Source organism: Rattus rattus, chromosome 5, assembly GCF_011064425.1.
Source record: "Rattus rattus isolate New Zealand chromosome 5, Rrattus_CSIRO_v1, whole genome shotgun sequence".
Classification (NCBI taxonomy): Eukaryota; Metazoa; Chordata; class Mammalia; order Rodentia; family Muridae; genus Rattus; species Rattus rattus.
Genome location: NC_046158.1, coordinates 31,019,315 through 31,028,469, shown reverse-complemented (window position 1 = coordinate 31,028,469; position 9,155 = coordinate 31,019,315). Strand labels below are relative to the sequence as shown.

The window sequence follows — 9,155 nt, the reverse complement described above, 5'->3', positions numbered from 1 at the left end:
CAAGTTCGCTCGCAGGGTGCTGCCCACGGGCTCTCCACGGCGGCAGCGACCAGGAAGATCTGCGCCGCGCCGACCGGGAGCAACCGTGCATTGGCGTGACTGGAGTGTTGTCGTGTTTTCTTCTGATCTCAGTAATGTGTGCAGAGAGCAGTCTCTTCTGGTTTCGCAGGCATGTCTGCCTCTCTGAAGGTTTAGCTCTCCCTCCCACGGGATTTGGGTGCAGAGAACTGTTTATCCGGTCTGTTTCCTTCAGGTTCCGGCGGTGTCTCAGGCAGGGCTCCTGCCTCACCTGGGCCCTCTCCCACGGGAGCCCAGAGGCCTTATACAGTTTCCTCTTGGGCCAGGGATGTGGGCAGGGGTGGGCAGTGTTGGTGGTCTCTTCTGCTCTGCAGCCTCAGGAGTGCCCACCTGACCAGGCGGTGAGGTCTCTCTCCCACGGGTTCTGGGAGCAGAGAGCTGCTGCGGGCCGGGATCCGTGGGTGTGGCTCAGTTTTCTGTTTTAAGATAAATGTTTATATTCTATTTTGTAAGTAAATAGTCACAATTCTTGAATATGTCTATAATGTTATAGCCATTTAATTTCTATTGTCACTCAATTACAGTATTTTAAGTATGCATGTCCATAAAGTATTAGAAACTAAAATTATCTATTGGGGAAAACTGAAGGATGCAGAAACCTAGAAAGCATGTTTTGATAATTTTTCTTTGTGGTGTTGTTTATCACAGATCAGATCTTAGATTTAGCAGATTGACTCTTAGAACCAAGTCAATTTACAGATGGAAGGATGAATGGAGATGTTAGTACATGGAGAGAAGAAAGCCTTGCTTTTATAATAGAATTATTTGTGCTCTATCCCCATGTATGATTTTGGCTGTTAATATTTTGCTCTCCAGCTTAAGGAGATTCACTGGAGCTTAACTGACCTTACTATCCAGCAATTCAGCACTCCTGAGTAATCAATTCCTTTCAGAAATCACAGTATAGTGTTTCCTTCAGTGGTACATATATTGAAGTTGAAATTATACAAAAAAGATTAGCATGTTGCTTGCTCAAGGATGACAGGCAAATTTGTGAAGCATTCGCATTCCTTATTTTTTTGGAACACGGTGGAGGAGGCACTTTAGATACTGACTTTCATATCATTCTCAAAAATTCTAATCTTCAAATACGATAGAACCTTTTAATTATCGTATCAAGATAACAATTGAAAGTTTTCTTCAGTGGTTGATGACAAAAACAACTTCTAATCTCTGGACATCAAGAACCCAAAAGTACTGAAGAGCAGCAAAGTTACACACCTTAAGTCATGGCAGAAGCTACATTTGGTGAATGGAATTAGGGATGAGTTGCTGGTTCTACTCCTGCCTCTGACCTTACCTAATTATGAAATCTCTGAGACACCAGTTCTCTCATCTTATATGAACTCAGTCTAGTGAGTTCTAGGCCTGGAAGCCTCTGTCTGAAGTCTGTTTCCTACCTGCTCCTTGGGACGCAGACCGCCCTCTGTACACAACCTTTTTAAGGAGCCAAACAGAACTCAACAAAATTTCCTCACATTGGAAAATGGCTTGGCAATCCGTGCATGAGATTTTAAGTGTTCAGATTATTGTTTAGCCATTTTATCTAAGGTATTGGCTGTGTCACACAGCATCGCTGTGTCATAGGACGCTGCCCCCGTTGTTCCTCATGCCTGTGTCTTTCTACGTACCAGTACCTACTTGTGTGTGTGCTGTAATTTTTCTCTGACACATTAAGGAAGATGACCACAGAGGCAGACAGTCCTGTGTGCTGTCTGGGCAGCACGATGCTAGTTATCATCCCTGCAGCAAAGGTGCCCCCGTCCCTTTCTCACCACCTGAGGAGAAAAGCAAACCAGCCCACACCAAGCTTATCTCCAGCTTCACGAAGGCAGGAAAAGCGCACTTTACCACAACCAGCGTTGATCATGAAATCTTGGTCTCCCCAGGCTCTCAACATGCTGTTCCCTGGCTCTGGTAAATCTGTTACATTCTGTAGTTAGCAGATCTCACAGGCTCTGTCTTGGCCCCGAAAGAAATGATTAAAAAGACTTAGTGTCCAACTTCTGTTTCTTGGGTTAACATTTTTTTATGTCTTAGTTAAATTAGAGATATTAACCATATTTTATTTCACTATTATCAAATTCCATTATTCTTATTCATTTTGTTTTCCTTAGAACAAGGGAAATAAAAACTCTATAACAAGGAACAATAGCCAGAGTTACAATTTATTGCATATGTATTAAAAATATCTGTTGGGCAAATTAATAAACAAATGATAGGAGGTATGCATAAGCAGTTCAAAAGTAATTATCAAGATTTTATTCAGCCACTTAAAAATATTAACAGGCTTGCATGGTTTCAGTGTTACATTGAAAGGACATGCATACAGAGTTTTATTTTTCCCTTTTTGTTGAAAGTAGATTCTTATTTTTTGCCCGTTGTTCGATATCATCAGAATTTTAGGTACATGTACAAAATCATATATACATAAAAAACCTAACATCATATATAATTGCTGTATCCTAATAAACCTTTTTCAGAATCATAAATATTTAAGCTGTTATTCAATCAACACCAAATAAATAAACCTCAGTAAGAGAAAGAGATGAACAACTTTGATTGAACTGCACACAACTGCACATAGAGGATGGGGCCGTCCTCACAACTTCTAGATCCCCTGGACACCAGCGGCCTTTGTACAAAGCCATTTACCCTGCATCACTGCAGGACACTCACTGCCTCTGAATGGCTGTCACACTTACTGCAGTTGCATTTGCTTGCCCGATCAAGCGCAGCATTTGAACTATTGAGTTCAATGAACTACACCAATTATCGAGACAGATTAAATAAATGAATGGGCCATTACTCTTATGAGTAACCTGAGTTAGTCATTAAGACTAAGTGAGTAGAAACTTAAGAGGCCCAATGTAAAGTTGAGGAACAAATTATGCTTGTGGGAAAGATATACGCTAAAATTAGTCAAAACGTTTTTACATGTTAAAGGTACCTGTCCAACATGGTATTTGCCACTCTGAAAAGTATGCATAAGTCATGATTCCTATATTTAACTAATTTATAATTTAGTTGGAAGATAAATACCACACACATGAAAATCTAGAGGCAGTTAAGTGCTAAATTTTTTATATTTTGCCATAAAAACAGATAATTGAATTATTTTAAGGATATTCTTTGGGGGTTTTTTTGTTTTGTTTTTTAATATTTATTTTTTTTATGTGAGTACACTGTGGCTCTCTTCAGACACACCAGAAGAGGGCATCAGATCCCATTACAGATGGTTGTGAGCCACCCTGTGGTTGCTGGGAATTGAACTCAGGACCTCTGGAAGAGCAATCTGTGCTCTTAACCACTGAGCCATCTCTCCAACCCTCGTGGATATTCTTTGTAACCAAGGCCCAGTCAAAGAAATGCACTTCCTTTTTACTGTTTTTAATTTAATGCTATTTTTGAGGATTATATAATAGGCACTACATCTACAATACTTCTGCCTCTGCTTTTCCCCTTCCTATATATCACCTCCAAAGTTACGATCTCTTTAATTATTGCTGCTTCATGTATATACACATGTATGTGTGTAAGTATATGCTCATGTATACATAACCTATTAAATCCATTTAGCTTGCTCATACTACAAGCATCCAGTGCTGGGCACTTGGGATTGGACAGAATGTGGGAGTTCACCCCTAAAAGAAACTGATTCTCCCTCTCTCAGCCACCATCGGCCTATTCTCTAGTGGTGGGACAATGTGGAATTTCCCCTGCTCACATTGGTATGTCAAGTACTATCATTATGCTGATCTTATTCAAGCCAGCCTATAGTTGAAATTTCATGGATGCATTTTCTCGGTCATGTCTAGGAGACATTACCACACAGCACATGTCCTGAGTCTCTGGCTCTTACAGTCTTTCTGTCCTTTCTTCCATGATGTTCCCAGAGCCTTAGGAGTAGAACTCGTGTTGGGTTGGCTTCCATTGGAGTTGGGTACCTCACAGTTGCTTATGCTCTGTGTTTTGACTGCTTGTGGATCTGGATGACAGTCTCCATCGGCCGCAAAAGGAGCCTCTAAGATGAGGGGCTAGAGCCACACCTACCTATAGATATGAGGGTAAGTATTTAAAATCCAGTTAAAATTGTATCGGTTTAGAAAAATGACATTAGAAGGTTCTTCTTTAGGTTCCATGGCCTGGCCTGCGTATGGGTTCCACGGCATGGGTAATTGGCTAAGTTTAGAGTAGCAGGCATTAAGTTCCTCCTATTGTGCAGGGCTTAAGTCCAGCTATGCAGCTGCTGGTTATTCTCCAGATGAGTACCACTGTTGCACCATTGGTAATAGCTTGCCTAGCCAGTCACTGTTGGCTTTACAGCTGGATAGACACTGATTGCTTTTCTCTCTTAGCAGTTTGCATATCATCTTTGGCTATTATGAGTTAGTCCCCAGAGAGGAGACTTCTAGATCAGATCCAGTTTCATTTCTTCAAGTCCTTTGTCCAACATGTGTGTTGTCTTCAGCAATATGCACAAATTCTGGTAACTTTTGCCCAGCAATTCTTGACTAATAGAAATTTTGGTGTTGTGACTTCAATAGTGACTTGATGTTATTATGGTTTATTGTTGTTGTTGTTGCAGGTGGAGGCTACTACAGAGATACAATACTACTGCTCAAAATACTGAGAGTTGACTACAGGATGCTGTGTATCTGAAGCTCAGAAATCATTGTGCAAATAGCCAGAGGACCTGACCTCCTACTACAACATAGTGTCTCCTAGACATGAATCGGGTGTAAGAAATTTCACAAGATCCCACCCGTAGATGAAGACCTATAAGCAATAGATGGCTTCCAAGAAAGGGAGAATCAGTCTCCTCATAGGTTTTTCAATCCCAGCTATTCATCACTAAATATATTAAACACACACATATATATATATAAGAGCGATGCTAAATGGGCTCACTAGGTTGTGTGCCTGTATGCCTGTGTGTGTGTGTGTGTGTGTGTGTGTGTGTGTGTGTGTGTGTGTGTGTACACAACAATAACAATTAAAGGAGAAGAGTTCATGAACTTGAAAGAAACTAGGAGTCTAGAAAGACCTAGAGGGAGGAGAGGGATATGATCATGTAAAATACAAATGTAGGAAGTTCTAAATTTAAATTTTAAAAAGGCGCATTAAAAAGGATTTCTGGGCAAAAGTGATACAGTACAGCACATACAATCAATTCCGTAACATCTTCAGGGGAAATGTCTTGTCTATTTTAAAGAAACCCAAGGAGAGACAAAAAAGAGCAGATACCCCACCTAATATTATGGTAATAAGATTACAGTGATATCAAAACCAGCCATGGACAGTAGAAGGAACACTGTAGAAAACTTTACCTAAGAAGCAAAGTGCATATATTCCAACTTCAGTATAGTAACATTAATTCGGAAATATCATTGTTTAGTAAATATTATTGTAGACACACTAGATAGATCATCCTTACAAATTGGATCAACAAATTCTAAGCAAAGATTATTTAAATACATTTAATTTTGTTGCCTTGCCAAACACCATAAAAGTGATTGTGGAAACAATTTTTGCTTAAGTTTCCAATGGACTCATCTAGAAGAGAGGAGAGTCACTGTCATAAAATTATGGAGACTTGAACACTGACAGACAGGTAGTAACCATCAGAGCATTCTGGAAAAAACCAATGACTTTTAAGAAGAGTATTGAAAGGGGACCAAATTTATATAAGCAATCTTAAAATACCTTAAGGCCGAGGCATCAGGAATGTCTGATGTGTGGGATGAAAGTGGTACTAAGATCATAACGACTATTGAAGATCCTGTTTCAGAACAACCCTCACCAGGTCTATAGCTTCCCCCTGAGTTGGAGAGTGGACGCTCCCTCGGTGAGAAAGTGAAGAAGGTAACACTAGGCAGAGTGAACGAATGGTACAGAAGAGAAACTAAGGGGATTGACCAGAAGTTTCTACTCACGGTTAAGATACCTGGCCCACTTCTCTCACTTGGATCTAGAATGCTGGCAAATAAGGCTCCCTGCGGTCAAGAGACCTTGACTAATTGGTGGAGCTCTAAAGACACTTAGGTTATTTATGTTAGGATTCTCTAAAAACTACCTCAGGGATATCACTCTGCAGTTAACTTACAATGAACACCACACACACACACACACACGCATGATCAAGACGCCTTGCATACATGCCACAAGAGAGAGAGAGAGAGAGAGAGAGAGAGAGAGAGAGAGAGAGAGAGAGAGAGAGAGAGAATTATGGGTAACTGAATACGTCTACGGATTAAGCATATATGGATATATTTATAATGTTGTACCACTCCTGCCAGAAACTATGTACCTGTTAACCGTCTCTTGCTCTCTTGAAACTGTGATTCTACTCTTATGTCTCTGAACTTAAGGATATTTTATATAAGTGTAATCATAGTTTTTAAACAGCAATGTTCTCTTCCGCCTGGCTTCTTTTACTTAAGATACCATTTTTTAAGGTTTATGCATACTGTAGTATACACAAATGCTATCCCTCCTTTTCTAAATATCTTGAGATTACATTTTATGACATTTCTCACTTTTTCCTCCCTCCAAACCCTCTAAACTCTCTTAAATACCCCTCCTTTTCCTCTTCATGGTCTCTTTTTTTCACTAATTGTTATTCCATGCATATACATATATATTCCTAAATATAGCCTGCTTAGTGATATATATATATATATATATATATATATATATATATATACACACACACACACATATACAGTGTATAGTGTTGCTAGTTACTGGTATTATGTTTTCAGCACTGATTTTTGATATTAGATAACCAATTGATCTGCTCCCCCCTGGGGAAGACTATTCCCCCTGTTCTCAGCAGGAACTTGTAGTACTTTCTGTATGGTTGAGGCCTCACAGGCTCTCCATATTCTGTTATGTGTACATACAGTGTTGTGTTAACTCCTAATCTGCTGAACGACAGTTGAGTTATTTCTCTGTTTTGCTTATTACTATAATGCTGGACACCCAAGCAGGAATTTTTATGTGAAGTTGTTTTTCTTTCTCTTGGTCATATATTCTGAGTGGCTTTTTAGTTATGTTTTCTTTTTCTTGTGCTAGTTACTGCCTTAATACTCAGTTGAAAGAGGAAGCCACTATCACCCATATGGGAGAAAATCCTCCAAGAGTAAAGGTACAGAAACACACAAACAGAGAGGCCAAGCATGTTGTGGTGATTTGAATGAGAATGGCCCCCCATAGGCTCATTCATTTCAATGCTTAGCCACTGGTTGGTGGAACAGGAATAGGAGGTGTGACCTTGTAGGAGGTGTGTCACTGAGATTGGGCTTTGAAGTTTCAACAGCTCATGCCATATCTGTGTCTCCAACTGGAGGGTTAGATGTAACCTCTCAGTTACTGCTCCAGCACCGTGCCTGCCTTTCTAATGTCATGCTCCCTGTGCAATGCTTAAGATTCACCCCATCAAACTGTGTTCAGGCCCCCAACTAAATACTTATTTATGGTGTCTCTTCATAGCAATAAAACAGTAACTAAGACACAAGGTAAGAAATTAAGTAGAAAAGGCAAAAAAAAAAAAATTAAGTATACTTTTAAAGCAGAGTAACAGTGCTTTCAGTGAAGCAAAGAAATTGTTAAGCTGAACGAAGCAGAAATGAAAAGGGAAATAGCATAAATCTGGTCTAGAATTGTTGCTTTTTTACAAGAAGAAACACTAGAAAAATTAAAAATATGAGTTGCCTTATTTTTAATCATGTAAAAAGTGAGTGATTGGTGTCCCAATGAAATCAATAGGATAAAGACAGTTTTCCTTTGCTAGAAGAAAAAACAAACAAACAAACAAAAAAAACCAAATGTGAATTGGCTGTTTAACACAGTCAACTTTAGAAACTAAGGAAGCACATGTTAAGATAGCACTTCATTTCTGTCAACAAAGCAATTAAGTTTTAAATGCAATGGCATTGTCCAAGCTCAGGGCAGCTACGGTTGCCTGCAGAAGAGCAGTGTCACAATATCAGAGTGCTCACCATTAAAGGGTTCTGGGACTTCGTTTCCACATTTATATTTACCATTTTGTGTGATCGTAGTTTTTAAATACAGCACACACATTTATACCGCTTCCATGGTTTAAAAAAAAATGAAATAAGTAAGTTGCTAAGACTTATGACCATTTTAATGAAAAACATTTCAGTATTTTGAAATAGCTTTAATCTAATATTTGGAAGTCAGAGTCATCCATTTTAAAGACAGTCCACAAGTTAACCCTCTCCACAGTGATAGACAAAAATATTTTTTATTCATCTTTGAGTAACCTCAAGCCAGTATCTGCTACAATACTTAGTCACTGAACGAAAATCAGTGAATAAGTGTGCCTTTTAAAAAAACAATAGTGACATCGGGTGTGGTGGCATAAGTGGAACAAACCAATCCTGTCTCACACTGTCCAATACTGCCTGAAGACCACTTCCTGCTTTTCAAACAGTATTGACACCTCACATCACCCAAGTGTTCAAGACATCAATTCTGTCCCAAAATATCCAAAGGAGTTCAAATTTTCTATTACTCCTGGAAAGTTAGTTCTCCTTACTCACAAAAGGAAAGGAAATAGTCATTCCACAGAAAATAAAAGAGTTCAGCTATGAACAGGATGCCAATATGACCAACAGTGGGAGGCAGTTTGCAAGAATTTTACTTCTATGTGGTTCCTTTATTGAATAAAATGAGTGCCCCTTAGTGAGAGAAACACTGTGTCTCTTTTGGGAAAGAAAGAAAAAAGCTCCGCTGCTGCCGAGACATTTTGATTAGCTTGTGCTGTGCATCTTTCCCTCCCTTGGGCTTTGACTCTGAAGCAGTGCTAGCCTTGCATGCCCACGGGACCAACTGAAGAGCTTTAAAACATATGTCTGTCTGGTCCTCCCTCCCCTAACAAAGGCTCTGATTTGACTGGTCTGGGGCATGTCCCAGGTATTAGACTTCTCTGAAGCTCCCCAGACAATTTTGAATATATGGTCAAGGCTGTGAGACACAAGGAGAAGGTAAAACAACACTGGCTGACCTAAGAGGGTTGACCGCTAGTAAAATAAAAAATAAAAAAAGATCCC

General features: G+C 39.5%; 1 non-coding gene across 1 annotated transcript; it reads left to right on the top strand.

Moving 5' to 3' along the window:
* Positions 1-986: 986 nt before the first annotated feature.
* On the top strand, positions 987-1,091 carry LOC116902487. The gene has a single exon (XR_004388103.1). It is a non-coding gene; the product is annotated as a U6 spliceosomal RNA (small nuclear RNA).
* Positions 1,092-9,155: the final 8,064 nt, after the last annotated feature.